Raw genomic sequence first — 22,620 nt, 5'->3', positions numbered from 1 at the left:
TCTCTCTCTCTAAAGTCTAAACTAAACTAAAACTTTCTCTCCCCTCTCAATCGGCTGCTTTGGTTTTTTATTTTTTCCCAATGAGTGGAACAACAAAGTGACAAAAGTATATATTTGGTAAATGTATGAAGTTTAGGAATAAAATTAACTAAGTTAAAAGTTCAAGGGATGTCATAGTCACTACCTTAAAATTTAAGGGATGTCATGATATTTTTTTGATAATTTTTTTTATTTTATTATTTTCCATAAAAGTGGTATCAAAACTTTTTTTAAATAGTTTATCAACATAATGCGACTTCACCTACCCCTGCTTTCTTTGGTGCACATTTACAGTAAATCACCACTTCATCTGTGTACAAACCATTAAGCCAACTATGGTAATTTGTCCCTTCTATCGATTTTTCAATGTCCAATACCTACCAAACATCTACTCAAAACTAAGAAAGAAGGGGAAGGTTTGAAGAGTAATAGCAGAATTCCAACCAGCATACCTTTTTTCAAGCAAAGAATTTGTACCTCTTTGAATTGCCCTAAGGGCACCTGTTAACTAGACCCATTAACCATGTTAAAAGAGAGGGCAATTATTTGGTCTACACTCTTACTAGAAGAGCAATTTTATATGTAGATTTAGATATGTGAGTAGAAGGAGTCAATCTCTATTCCAAAAAGATTTTATGCAATAAAAGCTAGCTAACATTTTCCTTAAAAAATGGAAGGAAAAAGGACTCATCATCTGAGTCACAGACTAATAAGTATTAAACTTCTTTCTTGTGGGGGTTTCCCCCCTCAAATCCTCCAAGAAAGTTCATTGTTATACATAGGGGTACATGTTGGTGGAATGAGCTATTGAGATCGATGAAATAATTAGGCTATTGTACCATACAATATTCTTTCAATGGTTTAAATTAAGTTAACTTTTAATCTTAGCAATCAGATAAAAATTGTTAGAAAATTTTAAAAAAAATTAAAAAATTGAAACTTGTTTTGAGTTATTTAGGGTTATTGCATAGTACAATAACCCTAACAATTGCCCAGTTGTGGTTTTGGAATTAGGCAAACCAATTTGTTGTGCCATGCTAAAAAGAAATTTGGATTTGACATGGTATTTTGGCTGACTACATTTGATCAATCTATGTGTCAATGCGATTATTTCAAGTGTTTTAGCATCATCTTTAGAACAACTGAGAAATTTCCTAGTTTCATGTCATAATCTTGGAGTTTTATTAAGTTTCAATGCCCAAAAGAAAGTCAAAATTTTTCATAAGAAATTGTAAAAACTTTAAAATCCCATAATTTCATAACTAGGTTGACAAACTGGAAGCACAGCATACAATAAGCATCAATAATCAACTTAACATTTAGAACAAATCAACCAAGTGTCAACATTTTTCAGAGTAGAGCAAATTGTATTGATTTCAATGTGTAAAATTACATATATTTTGTAAAAAAAAAATATATATATATATATATATATTTTTTGTAAGGTTGAATTTATTCAACCATTTGTTGGTTTTATTCCATGCTAAATTTGCTTGTAATTCAACAATTAGATACCCTGTATTTATGTGGGAATCATGTAAGAGTTGTGTGTGAGAGAGTGTGAAGAATTCAAGTATGTGTGCAATCAAGAGGATTCTCGTGACTAGATCTCGCGAGTGGCTCGCTAGTGGTGACTTGCCAGAAGTGCCACACATGTGAAGCATGCAGGAAGCTGAAGGGTCATGATAATTGGAGCACTACAAGACAAAAAGTACAGTCTGGCCAGTTAGTTATTTCGCGACTAGTCCCAATCGCGAGTCAAGTCGCCAAAACGCCCTGTTATGCAAAAAAATGACTTTTCACATTCCTTCTCATACTCGACTATAAATACCCTTATACCCACGAAATCTAGAGAGCTTCTAGAGAGAATTTTGAGAGAAAAGTCCTAGAGAAACACAAGATTGACTCATCCACAATCTTATACCTTTAATTCTCAAATTTCTCTACTCTCACCCTCTCCATTGATATACCCTTGAAAGGACCTTTAGCCAAATCCTTATCTCACCATACCCGTGTCAGTGAGAAGGTTATTTGGTGATTGGGAAGCAGTTCAAAGAGGACCAATTCATTTGGTTGATGCAATGGGCTTATTGCCGGATTCGGTAAGCTAGAGAAGACAAGGTTAGGATTAACCCTATTAGAGCAAGAAGCTTGGAGGGCTTAGGTGCATCGGGTAGATTAGGCTTGGAAGGTCTATTGCTATTCATTATCCCAACTGATTTTCTAGTGGATCATTTTACCGCCTAGAGGGCGGCAAAGAAGTTTTCGTCAAGTACTTCAGTTTCCTCTTCAATAACACGTGCTAGTGTTATCTTGTATTTGCATCTCTCCAACCCTTACTCTTTGCTTTTTAATTACTGCTATGTTGTGATTAAATTATGGCTTAGAGTAGTTTACGTATTTGGGTATAGCTTATATTTATTATTCTGCACATACATTGTTTGAATATAAGCTTGTGTTGGTAATTTGAAATTGGGGTCTAAACATTCACTAGTGTTTTACACACCAAGTGAACATTTATATATATATATATATATATATATATATATAGAGAGAGAGAGAGAGAGAGAGAGAGAGAGAGAGAGAGAGAGAGAGAGAGGACCAAGCCTAAGCTAATTTAGTCCAAGTAGGACTAGGATTGCTTGCCCTAAGAAGTGTAAGTTCAATTTATATGTTTGAGTTTAATTAGCTTCAATATATTGTGCTCCTTGAACTTAAGGTGACAAATCTAAGATGAGCTTGAGTTAGGATAGAACGGTAAAAAATGACCAAGAGAAAGAGATTTGGTGAATGTGTAAGCTAGTTGATCCTCAAAAGAGTCAATGGAAGGAGAAGAATATGGTAATAAATGAAATGATAATCAATCTCAATATTTGGTTCGTTCACAAGATTAAGGACTTTCAGAGGTAGCTTCACCTTTCATAATACAGTACATACATCATGGCCAGCCCAACATAATTTGAGGTCTAAGGCGAAAAATTTATGTGGAGCCTGTTATATGTAAACACTAATTAAATAAAATTATTAATTAAGACTAATTTGATGTATTAAATATAGAAATTGATGAATAATACTAATTAAACTAAAGTTAATTTCATATAGAGGATTAAATTTCATAGTTGAAGCATAAATTTTAACAAAGAAATAAAACTATATTATTTAAAAAAAAAACTCACTTTAACTTGGATACATGACTATATATAATTAACTAAAATTGTAATTTTAATTTTATATCTTCTTTTTAAGAGGAAGAGATAGATAGATATTATTTGGTGTGCGGTTTTGTAGGTGATTAGTTTACCAAAATTCAAGTCTTAAAATATTAAAAGAGATTAGTCATCATTAATGATTTAACACGTTTGCAACATTTTTTTTTAAAACATTTTAGGGTTTCAATTCGGTTGAATTTCTATTGGTCTTCTATTTTGGAAGCCTTGTTAGATATAAAAAGAAAAAATACTAAAGATACTACAAAATGTTCACAATATAATGTGATAATAATTATAATTGATGAACTTCAATAACCTAATTAATGAATGTTAGAATTACTTTTTCAGGTAATTGGTGACATGTCAGTTTGTAAACGTATAGTAAAATTTGTAATATCTTTAGCATTACTCATTTAAAAAAAATTACATTTTTATAAAATTTTGGGTCTTTTATAGCGAGGTATAGGGCCTTCTTTTCCTAGGTATTTTTTGTTGTTATCGTGGGGCCTGAGACCTAGGTTGCCTAGGCCTTGATCCGGCTGTGCCAGACATCATTGTGTATATTCAGGTGTCTAACAAGATTTGGATTGTTTTCCATGTAACTTTTATGGAGCAGATTATAGGCTTTGTTGACTTGGTAATCTCCTGGACTATAGTGTTTCCCCGATAGTTTATCTTTTCTCCCTTCAGTTTCTAGAGTGGGAATACGTAAGATTTCATGACTGGTAGATTGGTGGTATAAGCTCCTTAATAGTGTTAATGTTCCAACTGTGTGTGTTTTTGGTAAAAATAATTTTTGTCAACTTATTTTATTATTCAGTTTATTTTTGCTACTATTTATGGGTCCTACTGTACTTTTTGATGCTATTCATGAATTCCACTATACTATTTCAGCTAACTTTTACCTTTATTTATAGTACTTTCAGGAAAAAGTTTTCAGTTTCAGCAAAATAAACGGATCCTGAACAGACTCTGTGTATGGAGTTATTGATCAATAGACTGATATTTTGATCTTCTAGGTTCAAGTCTTGTTGGTAATTGTTAGCCCATGAAGGATGATTTAAATATATATGTCCAAACCATCTCCTTTGCTGAATAATGGGGTTATGAAATATACCATTGCATAGAATTGGGGAAAATTGTCACTAAATTATGGTTATTGAATTATTTTGAGGATTCTCAACAGAAGGAATATATATATATATATATATATATATACTATTCATTTTGTTTAGACTTTCCAAGTCGACATGTTTGGCCTCAACAATTGAAAATGTTGGCGAGATACTGGTACAGCTTTTGGGAAAATTATTAGGTACTCCCGAAGTACCATAAATGCGTATTTTCCTCTCTCACATAAATGGTAGGTCCCACTATGAATTTAATTAGTGGGACCCACCATTTATATGAGAGGAGAAAAAACGCATTTATGGTACTCCAGGAGTACACAATAATTTTCCTAGCTTTTGGACGTAGATTGTATTGGCTTTTATTACTAGTTATCACCGTTTTCACACTCACAACCAAGTAATGGTTGGATGAGAATTTGCTAGAAGTTTAATCTGATTGTTCCCGGGCATTGAGGGAATTGCCAAATTTTCTTTAGCAAACTTGCTCTCTTCACTTTTACCCCACACAACCAGGTCCACAATCAACACTGCTCCAATAACCCTGCACAATTAAACAAATAACAAAAACATTTTGAAAAAAATTTATAATGAAGGCATGAAGGGAATATGCCAAGAATCTGAATTTTCTTTTCTATTCTTTTTTTGAGCCACCAGAAAAAGTAAAGGAATTTCTTGTTGGATTGTGGACATGGAAAGCTTATGATATATTAATATATATATTGGTTTTTGTAGCCGAGAGTATGTGCTACTGCACGAGGAATCGGCCGAGTGATGGGCAACTTTTGGCTACTCGAATGTGCCTCCTTTCAACATGAGGAATATATTGATTCGTTGATGTGTGGGAACTATTTGAAGTGTATTTGTGCTGCGTTTTCTATGGGTGCAATTCAGTTTGATTGTCTTTTTGCCAATGGTGCTGGAAGGAACGGTTTAAGTGGCTTAAGACATGTATCTTCATATACAAATTATGGAAGACAGTATTTTTTGTGGCAGTCTCACTTGAGTCAATCTCTCTTCATTTTACATTTCTTTGTGTCAGATCTTATTACTCTGTTGATTAGGACTTACGCTGCTGGGCATATAGCTTGCCTGATCACTTGCTCCAGCTCCAGGATTTTTGGAAGTAGGGATGACAAATTGACAACAGAGCGAGGTTGGATCAGAGTTTTCCTCAGATTTCCTAATCCAATGTGCTTTGCTGATGTTGAGTTTCACTTTCAGCCTTAACCCCCTGATTTTCCCCTTAATTATTGATAAGTTGCACATGCACTTGCTGAATTTTGAAATTATGATTAGGACCTCATTCTTCTCATTCTTTTAGGGAGAAAGTAAGTGTCACTTGGGAGAAGTGCCAGTTGAGTCCCAATCAAGATCTCCATTGTCATAACAAGCAGCAGTTACCAATGCTTCAAACTCTAGCCCCAGTTTACACAGGTGAGATGCTCTGTATCCAATTTCTGTCAGTTCTTTTACTGGTGTTGTTGGCATAGAATTGGTATTGGTAGTGCTACTGTTGTTAAGTTTTTTTTTGATTTTTTGATTTTTTGATTTTTTGGCCTATTAGGAAGTTTTTTATTGGAAATTTGGGATTTATAGGGAGTGCTATTGTTGTTAGTGTTTTTGAATGTATATTGAAAAGAATTGTGGATACGTGAATATGGGGTCATATGTAGTCAAGCAAGGAACCACAAATTATGGTGGAGCGACTCAACATCTAAGAGACTATTAATAAAATAAAACCAACCAAATTTGGGCCGGTAGTGGTGGAGATGATTTGTACTCCTGTTTACTTTCAAAGAATAGTTGGTTGAATTAAAATCCAAAATAATTGGTGTTGGCTAAATTACCAACCCATGAGTTGTATTGAAATTATATATAAACAAACAAAAGAAAACTATTAAATTATTAGATAGAAGCTAAAGGATAAAACATAATGATGAGTTTAAACAAAATACAATAGTTGGAACCAAATTCACTGCAAGTTTATCTGAAAGTTGTAGAAGCAATTGAATTGGAATTTTGATTTGCAACATGATTTGTAGAGGCAACATGAGCTGTAGATCAATTATCAAAGTCATTTATCTTAATAGCGTATAGAGCTTACAAGTAAATAAGTAATCAAATTCAAATAGCATATTATGCATTTCTGTATAAATAGAGAAATTGTATCCTTGAATCATGCACCCATGTAAAAATTAGTACACTGATCACACTCCACACAAATTGAGTAATGAATTTTGCTTTTGATTTTGGTGAGTGAGTGATTCTACTCTAGGTTCTGATTTTTAGTTTTTCTGAAATTTAGCCGCTGTTAACTATTAAACAAAGAGTTAGAGATGGAATTGAAAAGTTGCTTAATTAATGCTTTGTTAGTGCTCTTTGATTCATCTTTTCTTTTTCTGCTCACAATTTGTATATGGTTTTTTTCCTTAATGAATTTGTATAGCTATTTAATTGATTGGTTTAGAATTGTTATGGTTTCAATGATGTCCCGTGGTTATTTGACTTATTTCTGACTATGATGTTGCTAACTAATTTATATATATATAAAACCAAAACCTTTAAAACTCTCACAATTTTTCACTTCAGCACAATATTTAAATAAAATTATTTTTGTTTAGTCCAAACTTAACAATGAGTAAAACACTATCTCTCTGACAAGTCCATCTTAAACACAAACTTATCATTATCAATTTTTTAAGTAAAATTATTTTTGTTTAGTCCAAACTTAACAAGGGCTAAAACTCTATCTCTCTAACAAGTCCTTCTTAAACTCAAACTCTTCATTATTATTTTTTTTAAACAAAATTATTTTTGTTTAATCTAAATTTAAAAAGGAGTAAAACTCTACCGAAGCTTCTAAAGCTCTCACAATTTTCCACGTCAACATAATATTTAAATAAAATTATCATTTTATTTAAATAAAATTATTTTTTTTCAACAAAATTATTTTTTTAAAACAAAATTATTTTTGTTTAATCTAAATTTAACAAGGATTAAAACTCTATCTCTCTAACAATACCATCTTAAACTCAAACTCATCATTATCAATTCTTTAAATAAAATTATTTTTGTTTAGTCCAAACTTAACAAGGAGTAAAATTATATCTCTCTAACAAGTCTATCTTAATCTCAAACTATCATTATCATTTTTTTAAACAAAATTATTTTTATTTAATCTAAACTTAACAAGGAGTGAAACTCTGTCTCTCAAACAAGTTCAACTTAAACTCAATTTGAGTTATTTAATATCTGAAACTATCTAACAAATTTTTTGTAAGCAATTGTACATTCAAGCGATGACTTCTTCATCAAATTGTAATACAAATTGATGTCATACAAGAGCAAATCATGCAACGGTGCAGTTTCTTAATCAATTTAAGATTTTATAAAATTATTTTAGTCAATCTCACAAATAGGTAAATTCCTGTGCATAGCACAGGTTAACGACTAGTATAAATGATGATGATAATAATATATGATATGACAGGGATCAATGGAATACTATATAACCAATCTTTATGACATTAGTTGTACGCATGAAAGCAAGTGATATGTTAATATAATAAAATTATATAACTTATTTACCAAAGAAAGGAAGAAATATATATATATATATATATATATATATATATATATATATATATATATATATATATATATATAAAGTTTGGAGCCTGATTAGTTTGGTTGAAGTACTTTATGTTTAATTGATATCTGTTCTGACCCGTGACATTCTCCACCCATGTGATTTTAAAAAAAATTACCTCAACTTTTACTTAGTACTATATATATATATATGAAATCTCCCATGTACCTGAAGATAATAAGATTAGGCATTACAGTCCATTGATAATGGTGGTCTGGAATGCAAAATGCTATCTTGTATCTTTCTTCTGGATGCCCTAGAATTATTTTGCCGTATCTCTTGCTTTAAGATCACAACTACCACTATTACATGATACTCTTCTCCTTTTTTTACAACATAATTATCTCTTGTTAGCAACATATCCGAAAGCAAATATCCACTGCACTGGCATCCTTACATTCAGAAGACAATTGTCACTCCAGTTCCAGGACCCCCACTTTCTTGGACAAATGTCAAGAACAAGTCGGCCCTTACAACTCAAAGATTATCTTCTGAATGTAAAACTTTTGTAAATTATTGCCTATAGATAGGCTTCTTGTGTCCTTAGTTTAGCAGAGTTGGAGAGAGTGAGCATGAAAAAAGAAAACCTTGTGTAATATTTTCCAGTTTATGTCTTTCAGTCCTGTAAGAAGCTTGTTCAATTTAATAATATCCCTCAGTTTGCTGTATCTCGTTCTATGTTCTATTCCATACTTTCATGTTATTTTTTATAGCATCTTAATAATATATGCCATTAATAAGCTTCCATGATCTTCTTACACTACCAATGTCAGCTTATCCTTGTATTTTACTAGTGTCCTCGTCCTTTACATTCCTCACATTCCTCGTCCTTTATATAATTGGTATCAGAGCTTTGCAATCAGTTTCACTCTCCTTTGATTAGTATACTTTTGTTATTTTCCTGATTAGTATGCTCTGTGATTTACAGTTGCCACAATAAGTGGATCCTCTGTATTTATCATATCAGAACACTAGATTTGATAATCAAGTAGAACACTAAGGGGTTGTTCTCAAAGTTTCAAAGAACCTATTTTTCCTGAGTCATCTTGTAGACGTGTAAGCCTAGAAGTGGCGTTTTAGTCCTGTCAGACCTTAGGAAAACAGTTTTTCTTTTTAGAAACTATCATGGCTAGTTCATCCTCAGTAGTTACAGATACCATTACAACTACGTGTGATCTTTCCCTTCGTAAATCCACTGCAAATAGACTTGACTACTTGTTTGAAATTTCCCACGTACCTGAAGATAGTAAGATTCCTATTACTGATTTCCCTATTGTAAATCCTTACACTGTCTTTGATAAACCTCAAAATACCTTCAAAAAATCCATAAAAAAGTTTTTAGGTCCTTCTCATCCTTCTAGTGTGAAAGAATATGTCCAAACTTCTAAGTTCGACCAGTTCAACATTCCATCTAGTGAAAAAGAAAATTTTATCACCCTTGCCCTTCCCCGAGAGTTTGTAATCCCATGGCAAAAACGAAGATACACTCATCTCCGACTGGCACTCACCTTCCATGGCAGAAAAGGACTCCCTATAGCTTCTAGAATTTCTCTTCTTGATTCTAGATTTTTGGAATACCATAATGCAGTTATAAGAACTGTCCAAACCACCTTCAATGCGGGAACAGTCTTTGTCACTCTTTTCCCTAATTTTAACATGTCTCTTAAAGACCCTCACCTTTGTGATGCTCTTAAAGTCCAAGTTCAGATCACAAGAGCTTCACAAGTGCATGATACTTTTGCAGCCACATTCCATTATCAGTTTGCCTACAGACTCCAAAATCATGCTTTTGACATAGCTATACCAGAGATAGCCCAATCTAATGATGCTCTTTTAATCCAAGTCGACCCAGGCATGACGCCTATGTGCACATTTGTTCCAAGACAGTTGAATAAAGAACAGATGACAAAACTCTTTCCAGAAACATGGATTACAAAATATGAGAATCTTCATCAGGTGACCCAGCCAATCCAGTCCAACACTCCTTTCTTCATCAAAAAACAAAATGGTGAAGTTGAAGTTAGATTTTTGGCAGCCACACCAGAAAAAGAAGAAGTAACAGTCTTTCCTACTCAAATGGCTATGATCCAGCCAGTTTCATATGAAGGTCTTAAGGGCCTTCAAATTAAAGCATTTAGAGAAGATGGAAAACCTTGCTATGAAGGAAAATCATCCTCTGGCCATATATGGTGGGATGTTTGTGACTGTCCTGATTGTCAAGAATAAGAAGAAGTAGTTGAAGAAAAGCAGAAAGACGAAAGAAAAAGTCTTCTCAGTAGCTTCTTAAAGAAAGATATGAGGCAGGAGATCCAGAAGTTGACCTCCTTGTAGAACCTTCTGGAAAGTTTGATTACTATGTCCTCTATCCCAAAACCAGAAAGCAAAAAACTCTATCCCTTTCCCCATGTAGAGAAAGTCATGATTAAAACCAACAAAACCAGAATTTACCACTAATTCCATATTATTAAAAAGTCCTCCCCCAAATACCAAAATGTCAACCCAGGCCTCCTAGTCAAACCCATACACAAAATACCTTACCCTGCTATATGTTTAACCATGCTTCACCCTCCTATTCACAAAATTTCTCTCCTCTTGAAAGTTTTGACCATCCACAAGCCAATGTCAAACATGTTTGGAAAATCAAAAACCCTGTTGGAACCAATCCAGATGGAACCAAAAAACAAGTCTCTTCAGCTGAAGCAGCTTTAAATTGGCAGGCAGAAAATGCTGTTGCACAAAACCAGGTCCTTTCAAAGATCCTAGATAATCAACAAAAGATGAATGAAGCAGAAACTCATACCTTCTCATCTTCAAATTCTCTTATTGAAGATTTGAAGAAAAAAATACAGTCAGTTGAACAAGCATTGGCAACGATTGCCTCCACAGTAAAAGATTTGTCTGCTTCTTTTCCCCTCATAGGGCAAAAAGAAAAAGAAAGAAAACAATTGTTGATGCAACTCCAGTCTATGGAGAATTCACAAAAGGTGGCTACCCAAGCTCTTCCAATGCAAGTCTACATGCCTTATCAACCTCGTCAATCATTGTATAAAGATATGTCCATACCTTTAACCTCACCATTCTCCCCAGTCTCCCCTTACCAGAACCTCCAACCACTAACCATGACGCATCCTACTCATAATCCTTTTAAACCAAGTGGAATTTTTCCAAGCATAATAAGCCCAACACCACTCCAACTAGAATCTCAAACCAGACCACAAAATGAACCTCCTCTCATCAAAAAGGACAAAGAGTCATTATACCAACCACCTAATCCAACTATTGGTGCTTCTTCAAGACTCCCAGATATGAACATGTTGGCCATAAACTCTGATCCCCCAAACCCGATATCATCATTTCTTAAAACTCTAACCCTTCAAGAATCAACAAAACCTTTTGTCCTCCCAGTCATTAATGACACAGATCTAGACTTGTCTGGCCTTGAATTATACGGAGTATTTATGACAGATCCAAAGGTAGAAGAAGAAGATGGTGTCCTTCATCCTGAACAACCTCCACCACCACCAATATTTCCTCCACCACCTTTCATCCCTAATCACCACACAAGATTAACCTACCCATCAACCACAGATTCAAAGCACTTGTTTACCATTGATAACAGTCCTCCTTCAAAATGGCATGATGAGATTTTTAACATGTATTCATGGTGTACAGCTGAACTCCAAGCCCCAAATAATACTGTTGCACAGATCATTGCCAAGTTTGTTGCAAGACTAACAGGAAGATTGAGACAATGGTGGATCAATCTTGGAGAATACAGGCAAAGACAAGCAGCACAATGCAACACTCTGGAAGATTTTTTCACAATCATTCATAATGAATTCCTTGGTTCATTGGCCCATTACACTGAAGTAGCAGGAGAAGAATTCTTACTAATGAAATGTTGCTCTTTTGAAAGAAAAGATCTGGAAAAACATTTTGCCCGAATGTCAAGCAGGTACTACTCCTTTAATGGAATGGACGATGTCAATTCTAAGCACACTTTCCTTAACTCTTTCCCAGAACCATTAGGTGATGAAACATTCCGCATGATGAACCTTCAAAAAATCACCCTGCTGCAAGCCTCCATAGGAGAAATCTACCAGCATGTGCTCATTGCTCTTGAAAAACTCTGCAACCAAAGAAAGTTTCTTTCAGAAATCGACAAGGTCCACAGCAAGCTTAAGGACAATTGTAAAAGGAAAGATTTGCAGATCAAGTGCTATGACAAAAATTGTATTTGTCCAACCAAGAGAAGAGATCATTTCAAAAAATATTCTTGGAAGAAGAAACATCCTCCACAGAAGAAGAAGTTTTTCAGGAAAAAGAAATGGAAGTTCCTCAGAAGAAAGCAGTTCAAAGGAAAAATTTCAAAAGTTTGTTTTGTATGTAGAAGGCCCGGTCATTTTGCAAAAAATTGTCCAAAAAGGGAAAAAGCAGCAAAACTTTTAGAGCATGCCCAAATTCATGCAGACGACACTCCCTTTTCAGATGTTGAATCACTCTTCTCACTGGATGATAATTACTCTCCCCAAGCCTTGACAGTTATGGCTTATTCTACCTCAGAAGATGAGTCAGACAATACTGATAATTCAGACCCAGAAATTCAAACTATATCCACATCTCAGCCTCTTATAGCTCCACTAACTGGCCCCACACCGATAGCTCAGGTTCACATCCTTCTTGATACTTATTCCAGACCCATCCCGGTAATAGCCTTGTTTGATACAGGAGCAGCAGCAACAATTCTCCATCCTAAGATATTACCCGAAAACTTTTGGCTACCCCATCATTAGATGTTCAGAGCAGCCAATGGAGAAACATTCCTGATTACCCAGAAAAGTAAGCCCATTCGTATTCGAATTTTTCCAACCCTTACCATTAGACACCAAGTCCTTAGATCCCCACTCACAGGCAGAGACCTTCTCATAGGATTTGATCTCCTTCATCAGATACCTAGTCTCCGATGGTCATCAAAAGGACTTTTGCATAAACAACACCTTCTCACCTGGACCCAGGTACCTCATTTGTTCTCAATAGATCCCTTTGACTCTTTGAGATTACAGATTATCAATGAATGTTGTGCAACCACTCACTCTGAATTCCTCCTTAAAAATCCAAATCCTTTGTAGAAAAATCCATCTTTTTTCATAACTCTTCCCTTCAAGAAGAACGAAGACGTTAACTCCACAAAAGCTAGTCATAGAGGAGTGAATCCAGAACATTTGTCCTTGGCTAAGCAGGAGTTATCCACCCTTCTTTCAGAAAATCTCATTGAACCCACAACTTGTCCATGGGCGTGTGAAGCTTTCTATGTTAACAAGCATGCTGAACAAGTCCGAGGAAAGCTTAGATTGGTAATTAATTACCAAGATCTTAATCATTTCCTTGCCGATGACAAATTCCCTTTGCCAAACAAAAGTGCCATTTTCCAACATCTTTCCCATGCCAAAGTATTTTCAAAGTTTGATCTCAAAGCAGGATTCTGGCAATTAGGAATCCATCTAGAAGAAAGATACAAGACAGCATTTTGCATTCCAGACCACCATTATCAGTGGACTGTAATGCCTTTTGGCCTTAAAAATGCTCCATCTCAATTCCAAAAGGCAATGGTAACGTTGATCCAACCGCTTTCGTCAAATGCATTGATCTATGTAGATGATATTCTCCTATTTTCAAAAGATGCAGCATCCCATGAACAATTGCTTACTAAATTCTACAATTTAGTAAAAACTCAAGGGATAATGCTTTCAGAAAAGAAAATGGTCATAGAAGTATCTTCTATTGACTTCTTGGGCGTAAACATTTCAGATGGAAAGTACACTTTGCAGCCCCACATAGTAGTTTCTCTTAGTGAATTTTCAGATACGCTCATCAACACCAAATAGATTCAGCAATTTCTTGGAATTGTTAACTACATGTCAGATTTCATCCCAAAAATCTCCAGACACAGAGATTGTTTGTCTAAACTGTTGAAAAAATCTCCCCCACAATGGAATCCAGTTCATACAGAAGCAGTCCAACAATTGAAAAAATTAGCAGAAAAACTTCCCCCTTTGCAGATTTCGGGAACAGGCAAACAAGTTCTACAGACAGATGCAAGTGATGAGTATTGGGCAGCAGCTCTCTTTGAAGAAATTGACGGCAAAAGAAATATTTGTGGATATAAAAGCGGTGCATTCAAGCCTTCAGAGCTTCATTACCATTCTACTTTCAAAGAAATCCTGGCAGTCAAATATGGAATTGAAAAGTTCTAGTTTCACCTCCTTGGCCACAACTTTCTTGTAGAAATGAATATGTCTTTTTTTCCTAAAATGCTTCAATTCAAAAGAAAAATGCTCCCACATCCTCAGTTACTCAAATGGTCAAATTGGTTTTCACAATGGTCTTTCCAAGTCAAATACATCAAAGGTACAGATAACCTTATCACTAATTACCTTTATAGAAAGCCTCCAATCCTTCATACCACAATAATTCCTCCACATTTATGTGTATATCCAATAACATATCCATCCTCATCATCAGGCCCTTCTACTGCAGCCCCTAATGATATCCTTAATATGATAGAAACACTTCCTCCATAAATAAAAGACCAAATAAATACCCTGACCCTTCAAGCCAGATCCAAAAGAATTATTAGAGTCCTCCATGATTACCTCAAAGAACACCAACGTCATTTCCTTGTCCTTTTCCCAGACATTGAGCAACCATGAAAAACTCCATTTGCATTTTGGCTAACAAATTGGACTATGGTACACTACCTCTACATGTGGTACTTACTCAATGAGTACTACTTGTGCCTCCATTTCGAACCAAATTTTTACTCATACATTTTCCCTCGAGTAAAAAAATATTTTCACAAATTCTGGTCTAAAATTTTAAAAAATGATGCTCATAATGGCCAATGGTTCAAGTATCCCAAGATAGATCACCCCCGTTTTGGTCGCAAAATTACTTCTGCATGCATAGTAGCCAAGCTAAATTCCAAAAATAATGTTCAAGCAGAAGGAATCCTCCACCCTCCAGATATACATTAGGTGACTAATGCTGATGGTACTCTTCACACACATGTGGACGTGTCTTGGATATCTTGTCACTATTCCCTCACAATGGCAGAATCTCTCAATCAGGGAATCTTCCCAGACATAGTACCAGCCGACCTAGATGTTTGCAGATAGCAATGGCCACATGAAGACCATTGGGGAGATGCCTAATCCTTTATTTGGCTATGATGACTCTTACTATCATAATCATGATCCAGATGCAGATGTTGATGAAGAATGGTTTCAAGGTAGAGATGGGTGGGATGACTAAAGATAGATATATAGAAATATATATATATATATATATATATATATATATATATATATATATATATATATATAAATATATGTCGAAAAAAAAAAAAAAAAAAAAAAGGTGTCAACAGCCACTTTTATTGACTTTTCCACCAAGCCAATTATGTGACCTTCCTTCCTTTCCCTACAAGTATTTTGCCATATCTCTTGCTTTAAGATCACAACTACCACTATTGCATGATGTTTTTCTCCTTTTTCCACAACATAATTATCTCTTGTCAGCAACATATCCGGAAGCGAATATCTGCTGCACTGGCATCCTTACATCCAAAAGACAAATGTCACTCCAGTTCCAGGACCCCCACTTTCTTGGACAAATGTCAAGAACAAGTCGGCCCTGACAACTCAAAGATTATCTTCTAAATGTAAAACTTTTGTAAATTATTGCCTATAAATAGGCTTCTTGTGTCCTTAGTTCAGTAGAGTTGGAGAGAGTGAGCAAGAAAAAAGAAAACCTTGTGTAATATTTCCCAGTTTATGTCTTTCAGTCCTGTAAGAAACTTGGTTAATCTAATAATACCCCTCAGTTTGTTGTATCTCGTTCTATGTTCTATTCCATACTTTCATGTTATTTTTTATAGCATCTTAATAATATATGTCATTAATAAGCTTCCATGATCTTCTTACACTCCCAATGTCAGCTTGTCCTTGTATTTTACTAGTGTCCTCGTCCTTTACATTCCTCACATTCCTCGTCCTTTATATAATGCAACACTCTAGAAGATTTTTGGGATGAAATATGACATGTAGTTAACAATTCCAAGAAACTGCTAAATCTGTTTGGTGTTGATGAGCGTATTTGGAAATTCACTAAGAGAAACTGCTATGTGGGGCTGCAAAGTGTACTTTCCATCTGAAATGTTTACGCCCAAGAAGTCAATAGAAGATACTCCTATGACCATTTTCTTTTCTGAAAGCATTATCCCTTGAGTTTTTACTAAATTGTAGAATTCAGTAAGCAATTGTTCATGGGATGCTGCATCTTTTGAAAATAGGAGAATATCATCTACATAGATCAATGCATTTGACAAAAGCGGCTAGAACAACGTTACCATTGCTTTTTGGAATTGAGATGGAGCATTTTTAAGGCCAAAAGGCATTACAGTCCACTGATAATGGTGGTCTGGAATGCAAAATGTTGTCTTGTATCTTTCTTCTGGATGGATTCCTAATTGCCAGAATCCTGCTTTGAGATCAAACTTTGAAAATACTTTGGCATGGGAAAGATGTTGGAAAATGGCACTTTTGTTTGGCAAAGGGAATTTTTCATCGGCAAGGAAATGATTAAGATCTTGGTAATTAATTACCAATCTAAGCTTTCCTCGGACTTGTTCAACATGCTTGTTAACATAAAAAGCTTCACACGCCCATGGAGAAGTTGTGGGTTCAATGAGATTTTCTGAAAGAAGGGTGGATAACTCCTGCTTAGCCAAGGACAAATGTTCTGGATTCATTCCTCTATGACTAGCTTTTGTAGGGTTAACGTCTTCATTCTTCTTGAAGAGAAGAGTTATGAAAAAAGATAGATTTTTCTACAAAGGATTTGGATTTTTAAGGAGGAATTCAGAGTGAGTGGTTGCACAACATTCATTGATAATCTGTAATCTCAAAGAGTCAAAGGGATCTATTGAGAACAAATGAGGTACTTGGGTCCAGGTGAGAAGGTGTTGTTTATGTAAAAGTCCTTTTGATGACCATCGGAGACTAGGTATCTGATGAAGGAGATCAAATCCTATGAGAAGGTCTCTGCCTGTGAGTGGGGATCTAAGGACTTGGTGTCTAATGGTAAGGGTTGGAAAAATTCGAATATGAATGGGCTTACTTTTCTGGGTAATCAGGAATATTTCTCCATTGGCTACTCTGAACATCTGATGATGGGGTAGCCAAAAGTTTTCGAGTAATATCTTAGGATGGAGAATTGTTGCTGCTGCTCCTGTATCAAACAAAGCTATTACCGGGATGGGTCTGAAATAAGTATCAAGAAGGATGTGAACCTGAGCTATTGGTGTGGGGCCAGTTAGTGGAGCTATAAGAGGCTGAGATGTGAATATGGTTTGGATTTCTGGGTCTGAATCATCAGTATTGTCTGACTCATCTTCTAAGGTAGAATAAGCCATAACTGCTAAGGCTTGGGGAGAGTAATCATCATCCTGTGAGAAGAGTGATTCAACACTGAAAAGGGAGTGTCATCTGCATGAATTTGGGCTTGCTCTAAAAGTTGAGCTGCTTTTTCCCTTTTTGGACAATTTTTTGCAAAATGACCGGGCCTTCTACATACAAAACAAACTTTTGAAGTTTTTCCTTTGAACTGCTTTCTTCTGAGGAACTTCCATTTCTTTTTCCTGAAAAACTTCTTCTTCTGTGGAGGATGTTTCTTCTTCCAAGAATACTTCTTGTGTCCAATTTTCCAGAGGGTTCTCCAACGAGGTCTATATATATATTTAGTACTAAGCAAAAGTTGAGGTAATTTTTTTAAAAATCACATGGGTGGAGAATATCACGGGTCAGAACAGATATCAATTAAACATAAAGTACTTCAACCAAACTAATTAGGCTCCAAACTTTATCCAAGGTTCATGGGAGCATTGAGAGGCAACTGGCTTCACAAGTTGATCCCAACAGGCAATTGCTAGACTTCATGAAGTGTAAAGACACAATTGTTTTACAAAAATTTTCTTAATGGCTATTATGACTCTCTTTTTTTATTTTATAGAAGATAGAATTTCTACTCTAACTTAATCTAAGTGTATATGTGTGTGAAGCTCTCTCTTGGAGATTTGAACCCCAACCTTTGGCCCCATACCCCACAAGCATTTATACTTGTAGAGTGACCACCACACCAAGAAGGAACGGTGGTGGCTATTATGACTTGACTTGCCGTACGTAGTAGTTTTAGTGTTGAATTAAGGTGAAATTAATGTTGTTCCAAATCATAACAAGTTATTCTGCTAAACTTTCCTTTCCTCGGAGTATGTTGTAGCTCCCAATCATAATGATTATATATATATATAAGCAAAGGTAGAGATGAGACCCACCCTCCTAAGTAGAACTCTTCGCCTAAAACAACAGAGGCCATTAATGCTACAAGTAAGGTCTGTACAGGTAGATACACCGAAACAAATACTGGTCCAGCCCAGTCAATAACCCATGTTTGTACTGCAAAGGACAATGCTGAAGCCACCAGTCCCTGCAACCACCAATATGCTATGTCATTCCATAGAGTTCGTTTGGAAAAAGGATGAAACTCGCCAAATTTAAGTTGCCACAAGGATCATGAAACGTGCTATACAATTGCTTGTGTGTGCATATATACATTTATACATAAACATTAAATAAGATGAAAAATGAATTTCATTTTAAATGGAGAGAGACTAGCTATGGTTAAGATTTTATTTTCTGGATCTATCACATTATTTAAAATTTTAAATAATGTGACATTGAACAAGTTTTTTAATGTTTGTATGAAGCATGAAATTGATTGATTTCCAATAGAGAAATTTCTAATACCAATAATTCAGGGAAAGGAATGCCAGGATTTGTTAACTTTCACTTATCACTTATTGCTAGCTACACACCTATGGTCAAGTAACCAGGTCTTTGATCCCACTTAACTAGCTTGTGATGATATTGAATTGAATTAGATTATAATCTTATAGGACAGTGACAAAAAGTGATACTTCTCTTATGCAGAAATATGTGGTTATCAGATTCACTTACCATATAAAAAATACTGAAGAGCTCACCATCAAAGTGAACTTGCCAGGCTTACAAGTCTTTTTCATAGCTTGCTGCAATTACCAGAAATTGCAAAGTACTAAAGAAGCAAGAATACGAGGTGACTGAAAGCCGAGCTAGGTATTTCTGAAAGACGGGTGCTTGTCCTATATTCCAACCAGACCAACATAGCCAGTGAACAATGAGATAGATGCAACCTAAGGTCCAATTCTTCTTGTAAAGTTGTTATTTAAAACTATTTTGTGTTGATTTTAATTCTGTGTCAAATTTGATTATAATTTTGTTCAATCATGTTTATCATGTATTCTATGTGAGATTTCATTGTATGAGTTGTGTGTGAGAGAGAGTGTGAAGACTCAAGCGCCTATTGAAGACAAAGTGGATTTTGCGAGAAGTTTCGCGAGAAGCTTTCCCGTGAAGTGAGCCACGTGCAGAGTACATGACTGGAATGTGAAGAGTCATAACATTCGGTTTTGCTATTTTGGCATATCTACTACACCATGCCTTCACCCACATTATATATACCCTCATTACCCACATACTGTAAGGAGTGCTTTTCAAATAGAAAACCCTAGCATACACACTTGAGAGTTAGAGATTGTTATACCCACAATCCTCTACACAATCCTTTGTGATTTTTCTCAAACTCCTACCTCTCTATATCCATATCCTTGAGAGGTTGATAGCCCAAATACTTTCCACACCCATTCTGAGTGTAAAGTGAGGTTTTGGTGCTGCTGGGAAGCATTGGAAGAAACCAATCATTAGCGGATGCAATCGTTGAATTTTGTGATCCGGAGAGCTAGACAGGACACGGTTCCGAGAAGCCTTGTTGGAATAAGAGCTTGGAGGGCTTAGGTGCATTGGGTAGATTAGGCTTGGAGGGTCTCTTGCTATTCATGTATCCCAACTTATTGTCTAGTGGATCAATTTACCGCTTAGGGGCGGCGGAGAGGTTTTTCTCCGAGTTCTTCAGTTTCCTCTTTGATAACACGTCTCGGTGTTATCTTGTATTTGCATCTTTCTTCCCTACTCTTTTAGCTTTCATTTTATTGTTGATATATGATGAATATGGCTTAGAGTAGTTTTATTGTTTGTTCACTCGCATTTACTCTATTCTGCACTTAGTTAAGTTAAAGTAAAATCAATCGAGCCGTAACCTTTTAACTTGGGGGTCTAAACGGCTCTTGTGTTTTTACACACATTCGAGCTTTCAATTCCCCTTGGCATCTCCTTATGAGACCAAAAAATGTAATCAATGTAAATGTGATGAATTTCAAAATTTGGTGCATAAATGGTTGGCCCTTATAAAGAGTAATGACTGAAGCTCCAGCAACAGAAGCAAGAGTTCCAACTACCTTAGCAATACCATCTTTTCTGTTCAAGTGCATTTGCTCAATTCTGCAACCCAACCATAACAGTAGACCAATCGCCAATAGTTTAATGTTCGTAAATAATAACCTATTTAGCTTGAAGATTTAGAGTTTAGAGGATGAGTGATAATTGCTTGCCTGAGTACCACAGCCATAAGAAAGGTTACAACATGAACAATATTCTAGGCAAAGGTTGGTGAGGTATTGTCCAAACCCAAAAGATACAATCCCTGATTACATGTTATCCTGTGGGTACCAAAATCCAGTACTGTAAGACATATTTTGGGAATCATATATTCAACAATAACTTCTTTGTAAAAGATCTTACCCAACAAATCCGAGGAGGAAGAATTGTACCAAAAACTTAGTAGTTACTGGTGGCTTGTCTTTCCTATATACACAAAGTTCAGAAAATCCCAAGGAATTAGAACACAAAAAAGATTTTTAACTTTCTCGTGCAATTGGAAAACTATTAACATGTAAAATGAAATACTTCACATAGGTGATATGTTAAATTAAAGCTCAACTGCTTACTTCTCTAGAAAAAATGCAAAAGGAGCTAGTGCAAACAGCGCGATGATATTCCTATAAAGAGGGAAAACTAGCTTGCTTAGAGCATCAGCACTGGTTGTGGGATATGCCAAATGTAAGGCTCTTTTCCCATATAGTCCCATTTAGGCCTAGCACTGGTTGTGGTAAACTACAACAATTGTAAAAAAAAAAAAAAATACAATTGAGCTATAGTGTGGTTCTAAATGTAGAACTGCACTGTAGCTCAAATGGTATAAAGTTTAATATATTTTAAGAGAGGCATATGTTCTTTTCTCTCTCCGTCTTTCAGCTCTTCTCTCCCTTGTTCTTGTTCTTGGTCTGCCCTCTCTAGATAGGCGTGGTGGGTTTCTAGATCGGCAGTGGTGGGTCTCCGCGTTTTTCCTTCTCCGGCAACTCTCTCTATCTTTCATTTTTCCTTCTTCATGTGGTGGGTTTCTAGATCGGCAGTGGTGGTCTCCGCTTTTTTCCTTCTCCGGCAACTCTCTCTCTCTTTTCAATTTTCCTTCTCCGCGTGGGTCAACAAAATCAACTTCCTTCAAGCTTCCCAGCAACGAATCCACTTCCTTCGAGCTTTAACAAAATCGAGCTACCCAGCGGCGAATTGAGCAATCCGGTTTTCATAATTTTTTGTTGTGTTTGTGGGTGAAGATTGTGTGGCTTCGCAGTTGTTAGCAATGGAGATCACGGTGGGTTAGTGTTGGGTGAGGTGGGTTGTATGGGTTTGGTGGTGCAACGATGTGGGTTTGCTGGTGATGGCTCCGATGGGTTCTGTGTGGGTTTACTGGTGATGGCTCCGATGGGTTGTTGTGTTTGACCATGGGTTGCTGTGTTTTTTTTTTTTTTGTGGTGTTAATGGTCGAAGAGGGTAGTGTTGATGGTCTGGTTTTTTTTTTTTTTTTGGTGTTGACAGTAGATTATGGGTTGCCGGTGGTGGAATGGTGTCAGGTGTCTGTAGTGCAACGGTGGTGGTGATTGTGTTGTATTGTAAATGAGGGTGATTGTGGGATATATTATTTTATTGTGTAGAAATATTATTTTAATGAATAGAATAGGAAAATAAAAGTTTGGATGCTGGAAGTAGTGTAGAATTGTATTGTATAATTGATAAAGTGGCTTTTTAGATGGTAAAATAGGACAGAATTGAGAGAAATCAATGTTGATGCTCTTACACCCATATTAAGTACAACTCTCAAGATGATATGGTTCCCTGCATAAGCAAACTACCAGACAGTCATGACCAAGTGTAGCCTAGTACTTTCAGGCACCATAACCATTCTCTTGGCAAGTGTTAAACCAAAATTCCAACAAAATATCTAATGTCAAAAGCATGCAAGCATAGGAATTGTGTGAGAAGTAGAGCTATTATAACTTTATAACTTTTGTTGCCTTGGCCCCTCGCCCCTTGAACAGAGAGAGTCAGAGAGACACAAGCTGTCAGTGAAACAACATTATAGTCTTTCAAGCCTGTTAGTGCATTCACATGGATCTAGTTGGGCATACTCTTTTTTTTTTTAAGTATGAAAACTATCATTTGATCATAAAATTTTGAGACAATTAGGAACTGATGAATTCAATTCT

The 22,620-nt window shown here is 35.6% G+C and overlaps 1 pseudogene; it reads right to left on the bottom strand.

The window, feature by feature from the left end:
- Positions 1 to 4,743: 4,743 nt before the first annotated feature.
- LOC142623174 (protein WALLS ARE THIN 1-like) lies at positions 4,744 to 22,319 on the bottom strand (annotated as a pseudogene).
- Between the last annotated feature and the right edge of the window lie 301 nt (positions 22,320 to 22,620).

Source organism: Castanea sativa, chromosome 2 (assembly GCF_040712315.1).
Source record: "Castanea sativa cultivar Marrone di Chiusa Pesio chromosome 2, ASM4071231v1".
Classification (NCBI taxonomy): domain Eukaryota; kingdom Viridiplantae; phylum Streptophyta; class Magnoliopsida; order Fagales; family Fagaceae; genus Castanea; species Castanea sativa.
Note: the sequence above shows the minus strand (reverse complement) of the source record. Positions and strands in the feature narration are given on the sequence as shown.